We start from the raw sequence: 21,188 nt of genomic DNA, 5'->3' as shown, positions 1-21,188 counted from the left end.
AATCAGTGCCAAACCATCCCCACCATCAGGAAAGCAAAAACATTAACATCTTAAAGCTTAAGTCCTCTTAAGGTTAGGCTGGTAGAATCCAATAAGCATTTATTAAGCACCTATGCTGTGATAGATACTTGTGTTATGTTTTGGGAAAACAGAGACAAAAATAAAAATGGCCCCTTTCCTTATGGAACTTACAGTCTACTGGGTGGGGGTGGGGGACAGCATGTACACACCAAAATAAATATGTGGTAAACACAAATCATTCCCAAGAGTAGGTACATACTAACATTTGGGAGTAAATAGATCTAATCTTTGTCTCCCACGACAGCCTTTTCAATCCTTGAAGACATCTATCATATTCCCCACTAAGTCTTCCATTATCTAGTCCCCAGATTTCCAGGTTTTTTTTTCAATTGGTCCCCAAGCAACATCGTAACTAGTCCTCTTCTCTGGATAGACTTGTACATGTTTTCCTAAAATGTGGTCCCCAGAAGTTAACATGTGGTCAGACCAGGGCAGAAGACAGTGGGACCATCACTTTCCTCATTCTGAGCACTACTATGCCTTTCTTTTTTCCTCTTTTCTTTAATATTTTTCTCCAATTACACATAAAAACAATTTTCAATGTTCATTTTTTTCAATTTTGAGTTCCAAATTTTCTCTCTATATCCCCCCTCATTGAGAAGACAAGCAATTTGATATGTTACACATGTACAGTCATGCAGAACATATTTCATATTAGCTGTGTTGTGAAAGAAAACACAGACCAAAAAAAAAAACTAAGAAAAAAAAGGATGCTTCGATCTGCATTCAGACTCCATCATTCTTCCTCTGAAGATGGATAGCACTTTTCATCATAAGTCCTTAGAGTTGTATTGGATCATTGTATTGCTGAGAAAAGCCAAGTCATTCACAGTTGATCATCATACAGTATTGCTGTTATTGTGTATACTATTCCCTTGGTCTTGCTAATGTCACTTTGTATCAGTTTATGTAAGTCTTTCCAGGTTTTTCTGAGAGCATCATTTCTTATAGCATAATAGCATTCCATCACAATCCTATACCACAACTTGTTCAACTATTCCCCAATTGATGGGCATCCCTTCAATTTTCAATTCTTTGCCACCACTAAAAGAACTGTTATAAATATTTTCACATGCTTATGTCCTTTTCCTTTTTGTTTACTATCTCTTTGGGATAAATACTTAGTAGTAGTATTGCTGAGTCAAAAGTTATTCATGGTTTTATAGTCCTTTGGGGATAGTTCCAGATTACTCTCCAGAATAGTTGAATAAGTTCACAACTCCACCAACAGTACATTAGTGTCTCAGTTTTCCCACATCCTCTCCAACATTCATCATTTTCCTTTTCTGTCATATTAGTCAATCTGATAAGTGTGAGGTGGTACCTCAGAGTTGTTTTAATTTGCATTTCTTGAATCAATAGTGCTTTAGAGAATTTTTACTATGCCTTTCTTAAGGCAATCTGAGATAGTATTTTTGTTTGATCCTGGGGGAGAAAAGGTCACAGTATTATAAGCTCACATTCAGTTTATAGGACACTGAAAAACCCATCTCTTTCTTACATATGCACTGTGGCTTTGCCATCTTGTACTTGTGAAACTGATTTCTTGAACTCAAGTGTATGACTTAGCATTTATTATTCCTCTTAAATCTGCATCTGCCCACCATTCTAGCTTGCTTAGATTTCTTTTAGTATCCTGATTCTCTCTACAATCAAATAGGTTATACAAAGGACAGAACATTGGTGATTCATCTCTGTATTCTATTCATTACTTAACATGGAACCTATTATACTATAGGCATTTAATAATTGTCTCCTGAGCTTAGTTTAGTGTTGAAGATCTAGACTCCAGACCAATGTGACCATATCTTTTATTCATTAGAAAGCCTTCCTTCAACCTACATAGAATCCCACCCTTCCATTCCCGGAGAAGATGGATCTGTTTTATGTCTGTGGAATTTGAGGTCCAGATGGCTTAAATTACACTGGAAAATTAATTTCTGGTAATTGTTCCAAACAAGAGATTGAACTGGGAATCAATCTATTCTTTCATTAATTGTTCTATCTTCCTTTGGAAAGCTTAACTGACTTGTGACATGGTCTGGGTAGGCCAAGACAAATCTTTGAGGGAGCTTTGGGGTGAGGTTAAGATTATGTTGCCACCTCTTCCCAAGTCTTCCCTCCCATTTGAACCTTTCATATCAGTTCCTTCCAAAGTGGGAAAGATCTAAGGTCTCATTGAATCACATTAAGTCAGCCTAGGGGTAATGAGGCTGTAAATACACTTCTAAACCCTACTGAGTTTTCTAAGGTGTCACCTTGGCATTTAACTTTGAAAATTTCATCCCTAAGAAGCCATGGGGCATAGAGATTAAGCTTACTGGATCATAAGATTATACATTTAAAGATGGGAACAGCTAAGGCTCAGACTTACCCAATGACACATAGCAGTCCCTCAGATGGCATTCCTGACATTAAGTTCACTAAGTCATGCAACTTACTGAGGAGAATTGTCCATTCCACTTGGGCAACCCAACAGATTTCTAAGCCTCATTACCAAATCTCATTCCTCCAGAGGAATAAGAAAGAAAACAAGGTGTTATAAAAAAGAGCTCTGGACATGGAGACGAAGGACCTGAGTTCAAAACCTGGCTCTCTTGACTACTTATGTGACGTTCGGCAACTCACTTGATTCCTCTGGGTATCACTTTCCATATTTATTAGAGAAATGGACGGACTACATTATTTCTAATTTCCCTCCAAATTACAAATCCTATAATTTAAAATATTATATATCCCCTTCTCACCTCACTCCCATTTCCCCTGGCTTAGTCCTGGCCCAGCCTCCCAACTTCAGAATTCTGAACTTAAATGCTGTCTCTGGGATAATTATGCAATGGGCAGGAGAGTCATCTTCATGACTCTGTTTCCTCTTTTGGCATTCTTCTATTTTATTTGAGAACCCTTTTCTTTCACCCGAGAGTTAGGTGGGTGCTCCCAGGCTGCAGCAATCTTTTCTGACAGACATCATCACAGATTTAGAACTGAAAGCTGGTGTGCTGATAAATGTTCACCAACTGGCTCTCTGGCTAACACATTTTTGAGTTTAATCTTAAATTTAATCATTTTCTCCATAATTTTCTTAAGTCTAGGGCAAAAATCAACAAAACAGTAAATCAAGTCTTGATCTGTAGCCTTTGGCCATTCCCAAAGTATGAATATTCACACCAAAAATTTAACAATTGGCTCTCTCGCACCAAGCTGACTCCAGCACACTCTTGTATTTATTGTATCTTCACAATGGTTCCACCAACAACTTGCCCCCTCTGCTAGCCTCACAATTGAATATAACTAACAAATACTTCCAGTCAAAATTCTCTGTTACTCAACAGTACCACACTTCCTCCCAAGACCCCTACCCCCACCAACCCTGAGGATCTTAATTATTACTAATAACAATCAACTCTGGCCCAGCAGCCATTGGACCCTAGATTTAGAGTTGAAAATGTGTCTTAAAGATGATCTAATCCTACTCCCTCACATTGTAGAGGAGGAAAGAGGCCAAGAGAGGGGAATTGACTTGTCTAAGGTCACACAGTAAGAAAATGGCAGAGGAGGGACCAGTACTATGGTTTCCTGACTCATAACCAGGTACGTTGTTGGTTTTATGTCATATTTTAATTCAAATCAATAGTGAGGCTGACTTCCAAGACTGGAATACACTCCCTCCTCATTTCTACCTCTTCTAATGCCTAATTTCTTTCAAAACGTAGATCAAACTCCCCCCCACACACATCCCTGCAACTATTAGAGTCTTCCTTCAAATTGCCTTGTATTTATTTTGTACACATCAAATAAGAGAAGCAAGATGAGTAAATGCCCATTAACTGGGGAATGACTAAAATTGTGGCACATTAATGTCATGGAATATCACTGTACTATAAGAAATGAGGAGCATGATGAATACAGAGAAGCATGACAAGATTTCCATGAACTGATGCAGAGTTAAGAAAGAAGATTCAGGAAAACAACATACATAATTACCATAACAATGTAAACAGAAGCACCAACAATGACAAAACAATAAAGACTGAAGCTTGTAAAATGATAAAGAGCAATCTTGTCTCCAAAGAAGAGATCTAAGGGAATACCTCAACTCACTCCTTTGAAGAGATCAGGCTCCATCATTGGAACATTCAATATAATATCAGAATTTTTTGATGTTTTACCCTTTTCCAATTTCTTTTTTCTTTATTAAAAAGTCTTTGTTATATGGCATAGTTCTCTGGGAAGGGGGAAAGAAGGATACAGGAGAAATCTAGAAGTTATAAAAAATCAATTAAAATCTATTTTAAAAATTGATCTACATCTTAAAGGATTATTTCATCTCTGGAACTCACACCTCAAAAGTACTCTCAGCTCCTGGGGCCTCTTCCTCTGATTTGATCTCTCCTACTAGAACTTCCATTTAAGGAGGGTGCCTAGGCTAGCCAGTTCTTCACTTTCTTTATTTCCAGGCTGAGCATCTCCAGATTCCTTTACTTGGCTGCCATTATGGGCACCTTTTTCCTCTCTTTACCCATCAGCTCTTTTAAAAAAATGTTTTTTTTTAATTTTCAGTTCCAAATTTTTTTTCCTTCTCTAAATATTGAGAAGGCAAGAAAAACAAAACTCACCACACACAGATATATTATTGTTGTTCAGTCATTTCAGTCATCTGACTCTTTGTGACCCCATTTGGGGTTTTCTTGGCAAAGATAGTGGAATGGTTTACCATTTCCTTCTCCAGCTTATTTTACAGATGAGGAAACTGAGGCAAGCAGAGCTAAGTAAATTGCCTAGGGTCACACAGCTAATAAGTATCTGAGGCCCGATTTGAACTCAGGAAAATGAGCCCTGGCTCCAGGACTGGCACTGTACCACCTAGCCCCTCATGCACACACATGTGAAAAATAAATTTCCACACTAGCCATGTCCAAAGAAAAAGAAAGAAAAAATATGAATCAATATGTATCCTGAGTTTATCAGCTTTCTATCTGAAGATAGCATATTTCATCATGAGTCCTTTGGAATTATGGTTGATCATTACATTGATCAGAGTTCTTAAATCTTTCAACGTTGTTTATCTTCACAGTATTGCTGCTATGTATAAATTGTTCCCATTCTGCTCACTTCTCTTGGCATAATTCATACAAATCTTCCAAAGTTTTTCTGAAACTATCCCCTTCATCATCCCTTATAACACAATAGTATTCCATCACCTTGATGTATCACAACATGTTTAGTTATTTCTCAATTGATAGGCATCCCCTCAATTTCCAATTATTTGTTACTACAAAAAGAGCTATCGTGAACATATCTTTGTACATATGGGACCTTTCTCTTTTTCTTTAATCTATTGTCTTCTCCATCAGAATATAAGCTCCTTTCTTTAGTCTTGTATTTCTATTCTCAGTGCTTGGCACAGTACCTTGCATATGGCAAGCTTTAATAAACATTTGTTGACTAACTGACTAGCTAACTGATTTAGGCTGACACTATGCCTCTGACCCATTCTGGCTGTGTGATCATGAGCAGATCATCTCAACTTTCAATGTTTTGATTACCTCTTTCAGAATATAAGTTGTAGAGAAAATGCTGATCTTCTTTAATACCGTGCTCACTCATCCAGTAGTATTCTAATGAAATCATAAGTTCAGCCCTATCCATACTTTGTACACACATGTGTGTATACACACACACACACACACACATATAGAGAGAGAGATTATTTCATATTTATTTTTCTATCCCCAGCCCTTAGCAGAGTGTTGATTAATTGATTGATTAAGTGCCTACTATGTCCCAGACACAGCTTCTTACCTCCCAGACTTGGTACATCTTACTCCCCAGTTCAGTTCACCAAACTCTGATGAAATTGCTGCTATAACCCCCTGATATGCTGTTCTACCAGCATAGATCCAGATGTTTCTAGCATCAGAAATAGGGTCTCCCTTGTTAACCTTCATTTGGAAAGCAATTTAACTTCTTGACATTAAAAATTAAAATATAAACAGCCTGGGTGCCTGATTTAATGGACAATTAAAAAATAAATTAACAGTTAGTAAGTAATGAGCTAATAATTGTGTTATTGTAACCATATTAGTTTAATGCTTTGAGTGAATGGTATAAAAGGGAGGAGTAGACCCCCTCTGAAAAAGGGAGGCAGAATCAAACCCATATATTATATATTTGTTCTTTGAAGCCATTTACTTATCTGATACTTATATGAAAATGTTTAGGTAGTAATGAGTATTAATGATATGATTTAAAAAATGAAGTTAAAGCTATTGTCAAGTTACAGGACAAACAGCTGTGTTAAAGTCTTTCCCAGAAACTAAAGGTTGTGGTTACCTTTTAAATCAAGTATTTATGCTCCCTCCTGAGTGGTCACAAATATTCTACATCTGTCTTTAAAGTATAAAATGGGATGGAGTTATTATTTATTTTGTACAACAGTCTCTACAGGAACCTTATAGCCCAACTCCTGGGCAATGTAGAAGTGAACATAATCAAAAAGAAAGAATTTCAGCACCCTGGAGAGAGCACACTCGTGGCTAAGCTTATGGAGTTAATCTATCAGTTACAGTGGGTCAGTAAGCATTTATTGAATACCTACTATATTCCAGGGCAGCTAGGCCTGTGAGTGCTGGATCTGAAATCAGGAAGACTCATCTTCGTGAGTTCAAATCCTGCCTCACACACTTACTAGCTGTGTCATCCTGAACAAGTCACTTATCTCTGTTTGCCTCAGTTTCCTTATCCATAAACCACTCCAGTATCTCTGCCAAGAAAACCCCAAATGGGATCCTGAAGAGTTGGACATGACTAAAAGTGACTAAATAACAACAAACTATGTTACAGGAACTGTACTAAGCATTGAGGATGCAAAGAAAGACAAAAGACAATCCCCACTCTGAAAGAACTCAATCTAGTGGGGGGAACACCATATGAGCATTATACACAAACAAGCTATGGACAAGATTATCGGAGATAATCAATAGAAAGAAGGCACTAGCATTGAGAAGGATTGTGAAAGGTTTTGTAGAAGGTAGAATTTTAAACGGACTTTGAAGGAAATCAGGAAAGCCAAGAGGCAGAGATGAGGAATGAAAGAATTCCAGGCATGGGAAACAAGAAATGAAAATACCTGGAGTAGGGGGTTGGAGTATCTACAGAATGGGGTGGAGGTGAGTGTGGATTCAGGGATAAGAAGACTGAAAAGATAGAAGAGAGCCAGATTATGAGGTATCTTTTTCAGTTCAAAATTCTCGCCCTCTCTACATCCCCTTCCCCCACCCATTGAGAAAGCAAGATATACAATACCCATTATACATATGAAGTCATGAAAAATATATTTCCATATATGGAAATTTGCCATGATGCAAAAAAAATGAAAAAAGTATGTTTCAATCTGAACTTAGAGTTCATTAGTTCTCTTATAAAGGGTTTTGAATACCAAAGAGTTCATTTCATATTTGATCCTGCGGTAATCTCGAGGTAACTGGTGGTTATTGAATAGAAGGTGTGAAATAGTCAAACCTGTACTTTAGGAAGGTCAGTTTGATTGCTGAGTGAAAGATGGACTAGAGTAGGGAGAGATTTAAGGTAGGGAAACCAAAAGGGTATTGAAACAGTCTAGGCAAAATTGGGGAAACCATGTATCTGAGAGTGGGAAGAGTCCACAGAGGCTATTTAGTCCAAGAGACTGCTAAATGAATGAATAAATGAATGAGACAATTTTTTGACAATTATTATGTACAAAGCTGGGGTAGCTACATGGTACAGTGGATAGAGTTTCAGGCCTGGAGTCAAGAAGTCTCATCCTCCTGAGTTCAAATCTGATTTCATACACTTACTAGCTGTGTGACCCTGAGCAAGTCACTTGTTTACCTGTTTGCCTCAGTTTCCTCATCTGTAAAATGATCTGGAGAAGGAAATAGCAAATCACTCCAGTATATTTGCCAAGAAAACCCCAAATGGAGTCACAAAGAGCCATGAATGACTGAAAGATGACTAAATAACAAATATACAAAGTACCATCCTAAGTGGTGGGGATGCAAATCAAGAAGTCAGTTAGTCCTTGCCCTCAAAAAGCTCATATTCTAATGGAGGAGACAAAACATATGAAAGCTTTCAGCTGCAAGTCAGATGGAAATGTGCCATGGTCTTTAGCACACAGTGGCAAAACTGAATGAAAATTTCTTTCACAATATGTTTGTTAAGTATTTGCCTACCTATTGTTTAAAGACCTCCATTTAGGGACAGCCCAGTTATCTTTGAGGAAGTTCATTCCATGCCTCTAATTATTATGAGGTTTTTCCTTACATCATGAACAAATTTGCAGCTTAGGATCCTAAAATTATAGATGGAGAGCTGGCAGACTTCAGAGGTGATCTTGCCCAACTCCTCTTTTCTCAAATGAAGAAACTGAGGACCATGCAGTTGAAATGATTTGCCCAAGCTTACACAGGTATTAGAGTATCTTCTGCCTTCAGATTCAATGCTTTTTCCACTACTGTACTATGTTGTCTCCACTCATTTCTAGTTTTGCTCTCTTGGCAGAAATACAACAACAGAAATGACTTAGCTATTCTCAACAATACAATGATCCAAGACAACTCGGAAGGATTTGTGACAAAAAATGCTATCCATCCCCAGACAAAGAACTGAGGGAGTCTGAATACTGAATAAAAAAGCAAACTTTTTTACTTTCTTTATTTTTCTTGTGGTTTTTTTTTTGGTCTATGTTTTCTTTCACATCATGATGAATATGGAAATGTTTTGCCTGACTACACATGTATAACCTATATCGAATTGCTTGCTTTCTCGATGGGAGGGGAGTGGGGAAGGAGGAAGAAAGAGAATTTGGAACTCCAAATTTAAAAAAAAACCAAATGTTAAAGATTGTTTTTACATGTAACTGGGGGAAAATAAAATACTAAATTTTTTTAAAAATTATACAACAGAATGAACATTGAATTTAGAATCAGAGGGTCTGAGTTCAAATATCTACTCTGTCATTTACTATCTGTGTATCTTGGGTAAAGCTTCTGAGCCTCTTCAGGACACTGATTCCCAATCTTTGTTTTCTAAAGAGGGAGGGTAGATTAGAAGTTTTTAAGATCCCTTCTAGGTCTCAATCAAAGATTCTCTCTCTCTCCCTCTTTTCTCTCTTTCTTTCTCTCTTCCCCCAACTTGATCTATACACTGAACAGGGATTAACAAATTTGGAGAAGCCAATTGCTTCCTTAAATAATCTTGCCCTCACCCCACTCTTCCATTCCTGACTCCTTGTCCTCACTCACTGGAGGTCAGTTTTGAGACCAGGTTTTCTCTCCATCCATTATCCCTGGAGATCTATCCAAGACGTCTGGCTCCCCCAAAGTCAAAGCCTGAGCCTGCTGAATAGTCATATTCCTCCTGAAAAAAAAAATCATCTGCTTTCTCATTCTTCCAAATGTCTAGGAGTCTGGCTGAGGAAAGCACCAGCTTTTATTTCTTCTATCCCATAAGCCCTGACTCTGATCAGCATAATCTGCTGCCTGCAGAGGCTCAGGGAATATGTGCAGAGGGCCAGCAGGACAGAGTTTCAAAGGGGAGGAAGAGGGAGGGGTGAGGGAATCAGCTACACAAAGACCTGTGAAGACAATAAATTGGAACTGACTCTCTGGTCTCTACTGGTCCTACCCAAAGCTTCTTCAAGCCCAGATACTGATTTCACTCTGAAGTTGTATTATATCACACATATGGGTGCCATGTGCCATACTTTTCAAAGCACTTTCATGCCTATTTTTATTTACTCCTAATAACAACCAGGTGAAACTGTCAGGGCAAACTATCAGCATGGTACAGTCAAGAATGCACAAGTTCTGGAGTCAGAGAAACTATGCTCCAATCTTATCCTCTGAAGACCTGTGTGATCTTAAGCAAGTCACTTACTCACCTGGGTCTCAGTTTCCTCATCTGTAAAATGAGAGATTTCCAAACTCTCTTCCATCTCTAAAGAGATGATTGTGTGATCATCATTTTATAGAAGTGCAAAGTGATGGATAGATAGGGCTGGGGAGGGGAGTGCTAGAATCAGCACAAATGGAGAGTGGAGTGCTGGCTGTTTAATTTTCAGTGTGAGCATTTACACCTTGGAAATTGGCAAGTGATACAAATAAAGAATTGATTTGTTGTTTTGTTGACTGTCAACTCTAGAGTTAAGAATGTGATGGAGAAAATGTTCAAACTGCAGATTAAACTAAAAAAGTGTATTTTTAGAGAGTCAGTTGTTAAATATTTACTAGCATACCCATCGATAGGACCCAGATCACTTACTAGGTGGACTCATACCTCTATCTCATTCTCTAGACACCTGAATATAGTGGGGGGGGAATACTGAATTTGGAGTCACATGGTCTAGTTTTGAATCTTGACTCTTCCACTCATCTGTGTGACCTTGACCTCTCTGGGCTTCAGTTTTTTCATCAATATAAAATGAGAGGATTAGATTAGATAATCTCTATGGCCCCTTGAATGACCAAATCCTGTGAGTCTTAGATCAGTGTTCTTTCCATTTCACCACTTTTGCTGAAAAGCAGTTCAGAGGATACACATCTCTTTTCTGTCCCCATTAAAGGGGCTGGACCCTGGATTCCTAGTCAGTGCCAGCTGACAGGTGCCCCTAAAGAACCATGACTGTTGGAGGAGTTCAGGGCATCTGCTTGTCCCCCTGTCACACACCATCTGCCCTACAGGTCCCCAACAAATCCTGGGGTCAGTTAAAGGCCACTTGGACCAGATCAGCTCATTAAAGTCAGCCTGTCAAGGTACAGTGTGTCCAGGGAGAATTGTTTAAATGGCTCCAACCACACTCTGAGTGCTCCCAGAAGGCTGCTTAATATCAGAAAACTGCTTCTCTTTCCCCCCCTCCACCTACTCCTCAGCCAGTTTTCTTCTTTTGGGAGGAAGGGGATGGGTTGTCTGCAACTGGGTGTCACCTGGGGGCTGCCATTTCAGGCTCCCAGACAGCAGTGACTTATGCATTTTTTATGAAGAGATCTCCCTGGGATTGCCAGAGCCAGTCTCTTCCAAGGAGCTCTAAGCACCTTTCACTTATGTCATTTAATTTTCCTTCATATTAATCTAGGAAGGCAGTGAAAGAAGGAAGAAAAAAGGAAGGGGGAATGAAAGAAGGAAAATCAAGGGAAGAGGAAGAGAAGAAGAGGAGGAAGGAGGAGGGAAGGAGATCAGGAAAGTGAAAAGAAGGTGGACAAAAGGGAAGGAAGAGAAAAGATAGAAGGAAGCAGGAGGGAAGAAAGATGGAGAAGAGATTAGGAAGACAGAAAGAAAAGGAATGGAAGAGAGAAGGAAGACAGCTAGAAAGAGGAATGAAAGAAAAGGAAGAGGAAGGAAAGAGGAAGGAAGGGTAAGTGCTTTAATCCTTTTTATAAATGGAGACAATGAAACTAAGAGAGTCCCATTTCATCCAGCAAGTTGTAAACTTCTAGCATGATTTTGAATTCAGTATTTTTTCTTCATTACTCTAGTTCTCAAGATACTCTCACATGCCATTCTAACAGTTGACAAACCAACTATGATACATGAAAACTCCTGAAGGCTGAATGGCACCAACAGAAACAGTAGGAGCTAGCTGGGAAATGAAGGGAGTCTCCAAACGTGTCATTCATTCATTCATTTATTGAGCAAGCATTTATTAAGAACCTACTCTGTGCCTAGAAGTATGTGCTAGGTGCTGGAGATATAAAGAGAAAAGTAAAACAGTCCTTGTCCACCAAAGAGACCTTGCAATTTAGCCGAGGAAGGTGACCAAATAATTAGTCAACAAGCATCAAAGTGTTTACCATGTTCTAGGCACTGGACTAGATGCTGGGGATATAAAGACTGAAAATCAAAGTCCCTGGGGCTTACATTATACTGAAGGAAAAACAATTTATCCCTTCTACATTGTGGGGGTTAGGGGAATGGCTCCTTCTTGATCTGGAAAATCCAAATAAAATTTTTGGCCCTTCAGAGAAGATTCGAATTATTATGGTATTAAAAATAATTTGTGTTGGTATTATACAATACCATACACCTATTCTGTGCATTTCTGAGTTTCTTAACTTTTTCTGTGTCATCTACTGGCCTTTTTGTGTTGTCTTTAGCTTCTGCAAAACTCTCCCAAAATTCCTATTTAATTTCTTTTGCCCACTGGCGATTTATCAAAACTGCAATGGGGAAAGTAGCCATATAGAAGGGATAACTATACATGGACAATTATATTTTCAAAAATCAGGAAAAGATCTATGTGAACTGATGCAAAGTGAAGTAAACAGGGCCACGAAAGCAATAAATTCAATGATTATAACAATGTAAATGTAAAGAAAATGGGAACAGAGTAATTGCCAATGAATATTGCAAAATTACAGAGAAAAAGTTCTACCTCAGACAAGAGATTGAGAAAACATCTTCCCCCATAATTACTTTGCAGAAGTGATCTAACATTACATATAATATTCAAATTTTTGGATGGAATAATCAGTTTTTCAAATTTTATTTCCTTTCCTTTTTTATTTTAAATTCTTTGTCATAAGATTTAACTCTTGGGGTGAGTAGGAGGAGGGATACCAAGGGAAAGCCAGTTGATTGAAGAACAAAAGTTATGAATAACTATCTTTTAAAAAATTTGCAGTACCTAGCATGTGCCAGGCACCATACTGACAAGCTAAGAAAGTAAAAACATGGTCCTCTGTCCTCAAGAAGCTCCCATCCTAATGAGGAAGACAGCTTGTAAATAGTTGTATACATTTAAGATCATGTTGTTCTTTGTCCTTCATTTCAAAGAGGATTATCATGGATGATGTCTTGGCTTGTGTGTGAAATTGGATTTTAGTGAGACAGACTTGCACAAAGTCATTAGCCTCCCTCTCTCCCCCTGATTTTTTGAAGTCCAGTGGCAAGAAAAAAGTCAAAACAACTGGCAACAGCCCCAGGATGCAGTGGATGATCATGGTATCTTTGATATCCGACGAAGCTCTAATGCTCTGCAGTGTCTGCTTAGGCTGCCTTCATGGCTGTTAGAACAAGTTGTTCTCATCCACTCATTCCACTGGGGAAAGCCTTCACATGCTTGGGATAGACATTCTCCTAACTCACCAACAGGGGCCTGTTGGTGACCCTCAACAGTTAGCCCATCTGCCAAGATGGTTTTGCTGGGGCGTGGCTGCTGTACATGCTACAGCTTCTTGGAGCCACAGATGAGAGCTGAGTGACAGGTGGACCCCAAAGGTGGATGAGCAACCCTGAAAAGGGCTCTACAGCCCTCTCACCAGAGGAGTTAGTCCTCCCGAACACCTCAGGTACCTTATGTAAGATACATACGGTGTAAATGGAGGTAATCTCAGGAAGAAGACAGTAACAGTGTAGGGTGGGGTGAAAGGAGAAGATAAATGTCTCCTGCAGATGGTCAGATTTAAGCTGAGTCTTCAAGGAAACCAAATCAAGTCAAATCACCAGGCATTTATTAATCACTCGGCCAAGGTGCCTGGAACTTAGTAGGTACTGAGGATATAAAGAAAGTCAAAAAGCTGCTCTTGCTCTCAGGGAACTTGTAGTCTAATGGACTAATTATGTGCAAATGATGTATAGAAGGTAAATTGTAGATAGAGGGAAGGACCTAGCATTAAGGCAGGATTGAGAATGACTTCTGGAAGAAGGTGGGAAATCACCTGAGACTTAAAGGAAGGAAATCTGGAGGCAGAGATGAGAAAGGGGAGAGTTCTGTGCATAAAGACAGCCAGTGTTAATGCTGAGTGAGGAAGTGGAGGGTCTGGTGGGAGGAACAGAAAGAAGACCAGTGCCACGGGATCCCAGAGTGTGTGAAGGTCGAGTAAGGTGTAAGAAGACTGGAGAAGCAGGAAGGGGCCAAGTTTTGAAGGACTTTAAATGCTAAAGATAGTACTTTATATCTACTCCAAATCATAACTGGAAGCCATTAGAGGTGATTGATTGATTGTGTGTTTGTGAGTAACACGGTCAGATCTGTATTTTAGGAAAATCACTTTGGCATCTGAGGGAAGGATGGATTGGAATGGGAAGAGATTTCAGACAGGGAGACAATTAGGAGGCCACTGTTATAGTCAAGATACAAGGTGATTAGGGCTTATGTTAGGGGAGGGAACAAACATTTATTAGGTGCCTACTATGTGCAAGACACTGTACTAGTATTTTTCAAATATTATCTCATTTTATCTTTAAAACAACTCTAGGAAGTAGGTGCTATTATCATACTCATTTCACATATAAGGAAACTGAGGCAGATAGAAGTTAAATGACTTGGCCAGAGTCACACAGTTAATAAGTGTCTCAAAGTGAATTTGAACTCAAATCTTCTGACTCCAGGCTCAGGGCTCTATCTTGACCCACCTGGCTGCTTAGAGATGTTGTGGCTGTGTAAGTGGAGAAAAGGGAGGAATATATTAGTGATATTGTGGAGATAGAATCCATCAGGTTTGACAACAGGTTAGATGGGGGAGGGGTGAGTGAGAGCAAGGAGTTGAGGATTATATCCTCAACTGTTGGTCCCCTCAATAGTAATAGGGAAGTTGGAAAAAGAGGAGGGTTTGGCGGGGTGAAGATAATGAGTTCAGTTCTGTACATGTTGAATTTAAAAAGCCTATGAGGCATCCAGTTTGAGATGTCCCAAAGCAAGTAGCCCGGTCTGGAACCCAAACTCCATGCAAAGAGTGTTTTCACAATCCTTAGAACATAAGTATAGAGCAGGAAAGGAACCTCACAGCCCACTGAGTCTAAGCCCTTTCATTTTAACAGATAAGAAAATGAGGCCCTCCATCTGAGAAATGGTCAAAGGATATGAACAGGCAGTTCTCAGATGAAGAAATTAAAGCCATCTATAATCATATGAAAAAATGCTCTAAATCACTATTGATTAAAGAAATGCAAATCAAAACAACTCTGAGGTATCACATCACACCTATCAGATTGGCCAACATGGCAAAACAGGAAAATGATAAATGTTGGAGAAGATGTGGGAAAATTGGAACACTAATGCATTGTTGGTGGAGTTGTGAAATGATCCAACTGTTTTGGAGAACAATTTGGAACTATGCCCAAAAGGCTATAAAAATGTGCATACCCTTTGACCCAGCAATAACACTTCTAGGGCTGTATCCCAAAGAGATCATGCAAATGGGAAAAGGACTCACATGTACAAAAATATTTATAGCAGCTCTTTTTGGGATGCAAAGAATTGGAAACTGAGAGGATACCCATCAGTTGGGGAATGGCTGAACAAGTTGTGGTATATGAAAGTAATGGAATACTATTGTGCTATAAGAAATGGTGAGCAGGCAGACTTCAGAAAAACCTGGAAAGACTTGTATGGTCTGATGTGGAGTGAAGTGAGCAGAACCAGGAGAACGTTGTACACAGTAACAGCCATGTTATGCGATGACTAATATTGATAGACTTAACCCTTCTCAGCAACACAAGGATCTAAGACATCTCCAAAGACCTCATGATGGAAAATGCTATCCACAAAGAAGAAAGAACTGTGGAGTTTGAAAGCAGGTTGAAGCATACACTATTTGCTATTTTTTTCTTCTTTTGTGTTTTGTTTTCTCTTTCTGGTGGTTCCTCCTATTGGTTCTAATTCTTACTTACAACATCACCAATGTGAAAATATGTTTAATAGGGATGTATATGTATAGCCTATATCAGATTGCACACCATCTTGGGGAGGGGGGTGGGAAGGGAGAGGGAGAAAAATTTAAAACTCAAAAGCTTATGGAAGTGATTATTGATAAATCAAAATAATTTAATAAAGTTAAAAAAAAGAAAATGAGGTCCTGGAGGTGGGAGTGACTTGTTGGACTACCCCAAGCTAGAGATTTGAGCCCAGGTGAGATTTGAAACCAAGTCTTTGGACTGGGTATAGAGCCAGTGCCCTCTCTCCTTTACCTCTATGCTCCTAGGAGTGTCCTTTCACACACACTTTCTTACATTATCAGCTCACAGTTTAAACAAGGAGGTCATAGTGATTTTGTTCCCTACTTCAGTGGTCACACTGCAGGTATGACAAGCCTGTCCTCTGATGGCACTTTTCCCTTTCAGAATAAACCCCAGCATCTCAGCATTGATCCTGTGCCATCCAAGGCAGCTCTTCCCTCCACTGGCAGCCTGCAGAGGTCCTGTGTTCGTCTTTGTGCACGCTGATGATGAGGTCTCACACTCACCAAATTGTTCCTCACTCGTCTCATCTTATATTGTGTTTTTCCCATCTTCACTCACGGCCCAGGATGTTGCGATATTAATTTGATTTATGACAGAGTCATCCCACCTGAGGCTCAGGAAGATGGCTCCCCTCCGATCACTTTCATCAGCAGCGTAAGTGGAAGGCAATAAAAACCCATGCGGAGGCTCAGACTTTCAATTTCAATTGGAAATTGAAACTGTGCAATATGATTAAAGTTTAATCCACATCATCAATAAACATGTGTGCCAAAGAAATGAGAGATGGCTGGCTCTATGGTCTCCAGCATGGATTTGACAGGAAGGGCCCACTGTCTACACTATGAATGGTGTGGAAGAGTGTTTACATGTGAAACAAAGGAGAACACATGGGACTGAGGGTCTTGTCTTTTTCTTCCTTTCATGAGTTGCCAGCCTTGGCCAAAGAATTAATCTTCAAATGGCCAGCCTACTGGTGATGAGATTCTTCATGCTTAGCTAAGCTGGTCCTTAGGGGGAAAAAGACTGAACTGACTGCCAGTGGAATGGCCTTAGATGACTCAGACCCACCCCTATATCAACACGAGACATCAGTGGAGACTTTTATGGATTTTTATATCAGATTGTTAATTCAATTCAGCAAAGTAGTGTTTGCATACAAATCACTGTGTCTAGCACAATACATAGATTTAAAAAATGGCATAGTCTTTGCCCACAGAGAGCTTACAATCTCCTGGGAGAGGATACAGCATGTACATAGAAAGACTTAACTAAGGAAAAGTGACTGGAACTTTGCCCCAAAGCGCCAAAACTTAGAAGGTGAAAAATTAAATGTAAGCCAATATATAAGTAATTCTCTATCTGCTTGATGGAATTTGCCTTCGTTACTTCTTGTGTTAGTTTCACAACATGAATAACAAAGTTTATTTGGAAGCATCTTTTGTGCAATTTTATTTGGCCCAAAGCCCCAAATTTTTAGTTTGGGTCTTTTATGCACAGATAAGAAGAAGGACCTTTACCTCAGTGATAGGGACCAAGGAGAGATCCAGGCAATATCCTTAAAGAAAGGAGAAAACACTTTCAGAAGGGAGAGGGCAGCATCATAGAAGGGCTTTTAGAGGAGGTAACTGAACTGAGACTTTAAAGGAAAAAAAGTCTGAAATCCAGAGATAAGAAAAAAGTTTAGACTTAGGGGGTTGGCTGCCTGAACTAGGGAAGGTAAATCACAAGAAGAGAGAAGCACATTAAAACAGCTTTGAGGTCCTACTCCACACCCTTCAGATTGTCCAAGATGATTAAAAAAGTAAATGACAATTGGGGGAGAGGATATGGGAAGGTAGGCACACTAATTCACTGTTGGTGGAGCTGAACATTAGCCTAATTATTCTGGAAAGCAAGTTGGATCTATACCCACAAAGTCACTAAATTTTGTACACCTCCTCATAAGACAAAGAGGGAAAGGGTGCATAAAAATATTCATAGCTATGCTTTTATTTGTAGCAAAGAACTGAAAACTGAAGGGTGCCTATCAATGGAGAAAGACCGAACAAATTATGCCATATAAATTTGATGGCATATTGTTGTGCCACAAAAAATGGTGAGAAGGATGGAATCAGAGAAACTTGGGAAGACTTATATGAACAATGTAGAGCGAGGTGAGCAGAATCAGGGGAGCAATTTATCTAATAAACATAACATTATAAAGAAAAATAACTTTGAAAGACTTCCTCTCTTCCGTGAAATAAACCAGGCACATCTTCAGAGAAATGATGGTGAGCACACTTCTCATCACTTACAAAGAGTGGACTAGAGGGGCAGAACAAGACATACATTTTTTAAACATATCCATTGTGTGAATTTTGTAAAAAATAGGTTAACATGGTACAAGGGAGATTTCTTGGGGGGATAGAATTAAGGGGGAAATTGGGTTTGTGAAAGCAATATCTTTGTAGGTTCTTGCTCTTGATTCTGAGTTATTTGATGTCATCCCCATCTATATGTGGGAAAACATTTTGAAGTTAAATTGAGCTGAATTCTCATTACTTTTTTCTGTTGAAAATAACATTCAAACTAGTTTACTGTCTTTGGCAACTCATCAAAATCTGTCAGCCTTTTTTTTTCATAATAAAGTCCATTTGAACGTGCCTTTACCTCTCAGAGGCACATCATATCCCTGCACGTTTGCCACCCCCCTCAGCCTAATTGCCTCTATTCCCTCACATTCTCTTCTCACTATCAATCTTTAAAGTTGACTGCCAACTTGAGTACCAACTCAAAGATTCTAGCTATTTTTGTTGAATAATAGAATGAGCTTAGCATATATTTTCCATGGCTATCCCACCATGATTAAATCACTTTTTTAGTTTCTGCAGGGATCTTTATTATGAGATTTGATATTTTGTAGTATTTATGTGTTGCACAGTTTCAAAATCTGTGCCTTTAAAACTTTCTCACAATCTATCTTTTTATCCACTTTGGGTACTTGTCAATGTTATAAAGCTTTGGCTACAGTTCTGACTCAAATATCCCATATATTTTCCATGGTGGGGAGGGGAGGAGAACATTTGATCCTGCTTAATTCTCTATATATTTTAGAAATGAGGCCCTTATCAGAGTAAAAATTCTTTCCTGATTTTCTACCTTCCTTCTAATCAGTTGCACTAACCTATATCCATGGTTCCACCATGATAAAATGCTATATATTTTTATGAGGAGGTCTATTAGCATCTGTAGGTGCTTCTGGTACCTCAGAAGGCTTTTTATTCCAATCTTATTCTAATAATTTGTCTCCCAATGCTCTCTCATTAATAAAAATCATTTAAACCCTATTTAGCATCCTCTCATCCTCTGAGAGCCTTGTTAATCAGTTTACAATTACTATCTGCAACCCTTATCTCACTGAGGACTTTAGAAGAGTTTGTATTCTCATGTAATTTATAGAAAACCCATATCCCCTATGATGCTGACATTTCTATAAATCATCGATATCATCTTGTAAAATGTTCCCAATGTCATTGTCTCTTAGGTCATGGGGTACTTCACTAACTACACCTCCTCAATTTACATTGTTATGCACCAGTGTTCCAGGGATGCAAGTTCAAGTGAAATTAAAATATCCAAGACAAAATTCTGGATAGAGAATTTCTTTAATACCAATTCAAATCCAAAAAAATCCAAGAATGAATTCCACTATGTGTAATGTGGGTATGCATGACCCATGGGCACCTAATATGCTTTTCCTCTCCTTTTGTTCTCTCAGGGTTGGCTTTCTTATCCAACTTATACTCATGCTAACAGATTGGCCTTTGAGGGTGGCCATGAAGCCACTCTCAGCATATTGGTGGAGGGAATATACAAATACTATTAACAAATTTAGTTCCTGAATTCCCTTACTGTTCCTTCCATTAAAAAAAATCAGCCAATATGGCGCCATTAACTTTTTTCTTTTTAAAAAATTTTTAGACTTCCGCTTCCAGGAGCCAAGATGGCGGAGTAAAAAGGTAGTTGCTCTCACCCTCCCCTATCAACCTCTGAAAACCCAGAAAACATCACCCCAGAAAAAACCCTGGAACAGGTGAACCAGAAGAAAGATGGGGTGCAGCAGTGCAGTAGCCCAGGTAGCTAGAGGGATTAACGGGAAAGGCCCCTCTTACCCTGGGGCAAGGGGAGCAGTACGAAACAGGAGTCACCCAGCCAGCTAGTGGAAAGACCCACTTTAGCATACCAGGAGGAGATTTGGGTGCCTCGGCCTTCTACAGCAAATGGGTCTCCCAGTGCCTCAGCAAAAATAAGGGAAGCAGCACTACAAAGGGCCCCAGGTGGATAAGCACTGGCAGCATTCATCTGAAAGGAGCTGAAGAAAACAACCTAGAGGTTCCAAAAAGTTCCAGCCTTGTTGATGCCAGTCCAACACTAGGTGAGCTGTCAGAACCCTACAGCCTCCAACTGCCAACCAGGAGGAAATCCCGAAGCCCAGGTGGTTGAGCAGGCAAATGCCAACAGCTGTACCTCCGAGTGCCTCAGTGAGGGCGGGGTAACTGGTGGAAACAAGCTCAGAAAACCACTAGGTGCCTTTGCATTCTACAGCAAAGAAGTCTCCCAGTGCCTCAACAGAAATAAGGGAGGCAGCACTGCAAGGGGCCCCAGGCAGATAAACACCTGGCAGCACTTATCTAAAAGGAGCTAAACAAAGCTAAAGGAAAGGAAAAGCAGGCAACCTAGATTTACCTGAAAGTCCCAGCCTTGCTGATTCCAGCCCAACACCAGATAAGCTGCCAGAACCCTACAGCCTCCAATTGCCAACATAAGAGGCCCCAGCATACAAAGCCACTGACCAAGACCTAGGCTCCCAACTCAAGAAGCTTGGATCAGTGCCCTCTGCTCCTCAGCAGGAGAGCTTAATCTCTTTAAAGGCCAGGGAGTAAAGAAACACCATGAGTAAAAAGAAACGTATGGTAGATTCATATTATGAGAAGAGTGAAGATCAAGACAGAAATTCGGAAGAGGACAACACTGTTATCAAACCCACATCTGCAACATCAAAAGGGAATATGAACTGGTCTGAAGCCCAAAAACCCTTCTTAGAAGAACTCAAGAAGGATTTTAAAAGTCAAATGAGAGAGGTAGAGGAGTCCTTTAAAAGTACAACCGGCCAATTGGAAAAAAAAGTACACTGAATAAAACAAGTCCCTAAAACACACAATTGGCCAATTGGAAAAAAAAACACTATGAAGAAAATAAGTCCCTTAAAAATACAATTGACCAATTGGAGAAGAAAGTACAAAATCTAACAGAAAAAAACTGTTAAAAATTAGAATTGAACAAATGGAAACTAATGACTCTATGAGAGAGCAAGAATCAATCAAACAGAAACAAAAAAATGAAAAAAT

Source organism: Vombatus ursinus, unplaced genomic scaffold, assembly GCF_900497805.2.
Source record: "Vombatus ursinus unplaced genomic scaffold, bare-nosed wombat genome assembly UNPS02001287.1, whole genome shotgun sequence".
Taxonomy (NCBI): domain Eukaryota; kingdom Metazoa; phylum Chordata; class Mammalia; order Diprotodontia; family Vombatidae; genus Vombatus; species Vombatus ursinus.
The sequence above is the reverse complement of the archived record's forward strand: the minus strand, read 5'-3'. Positions refer to the sequence as shown.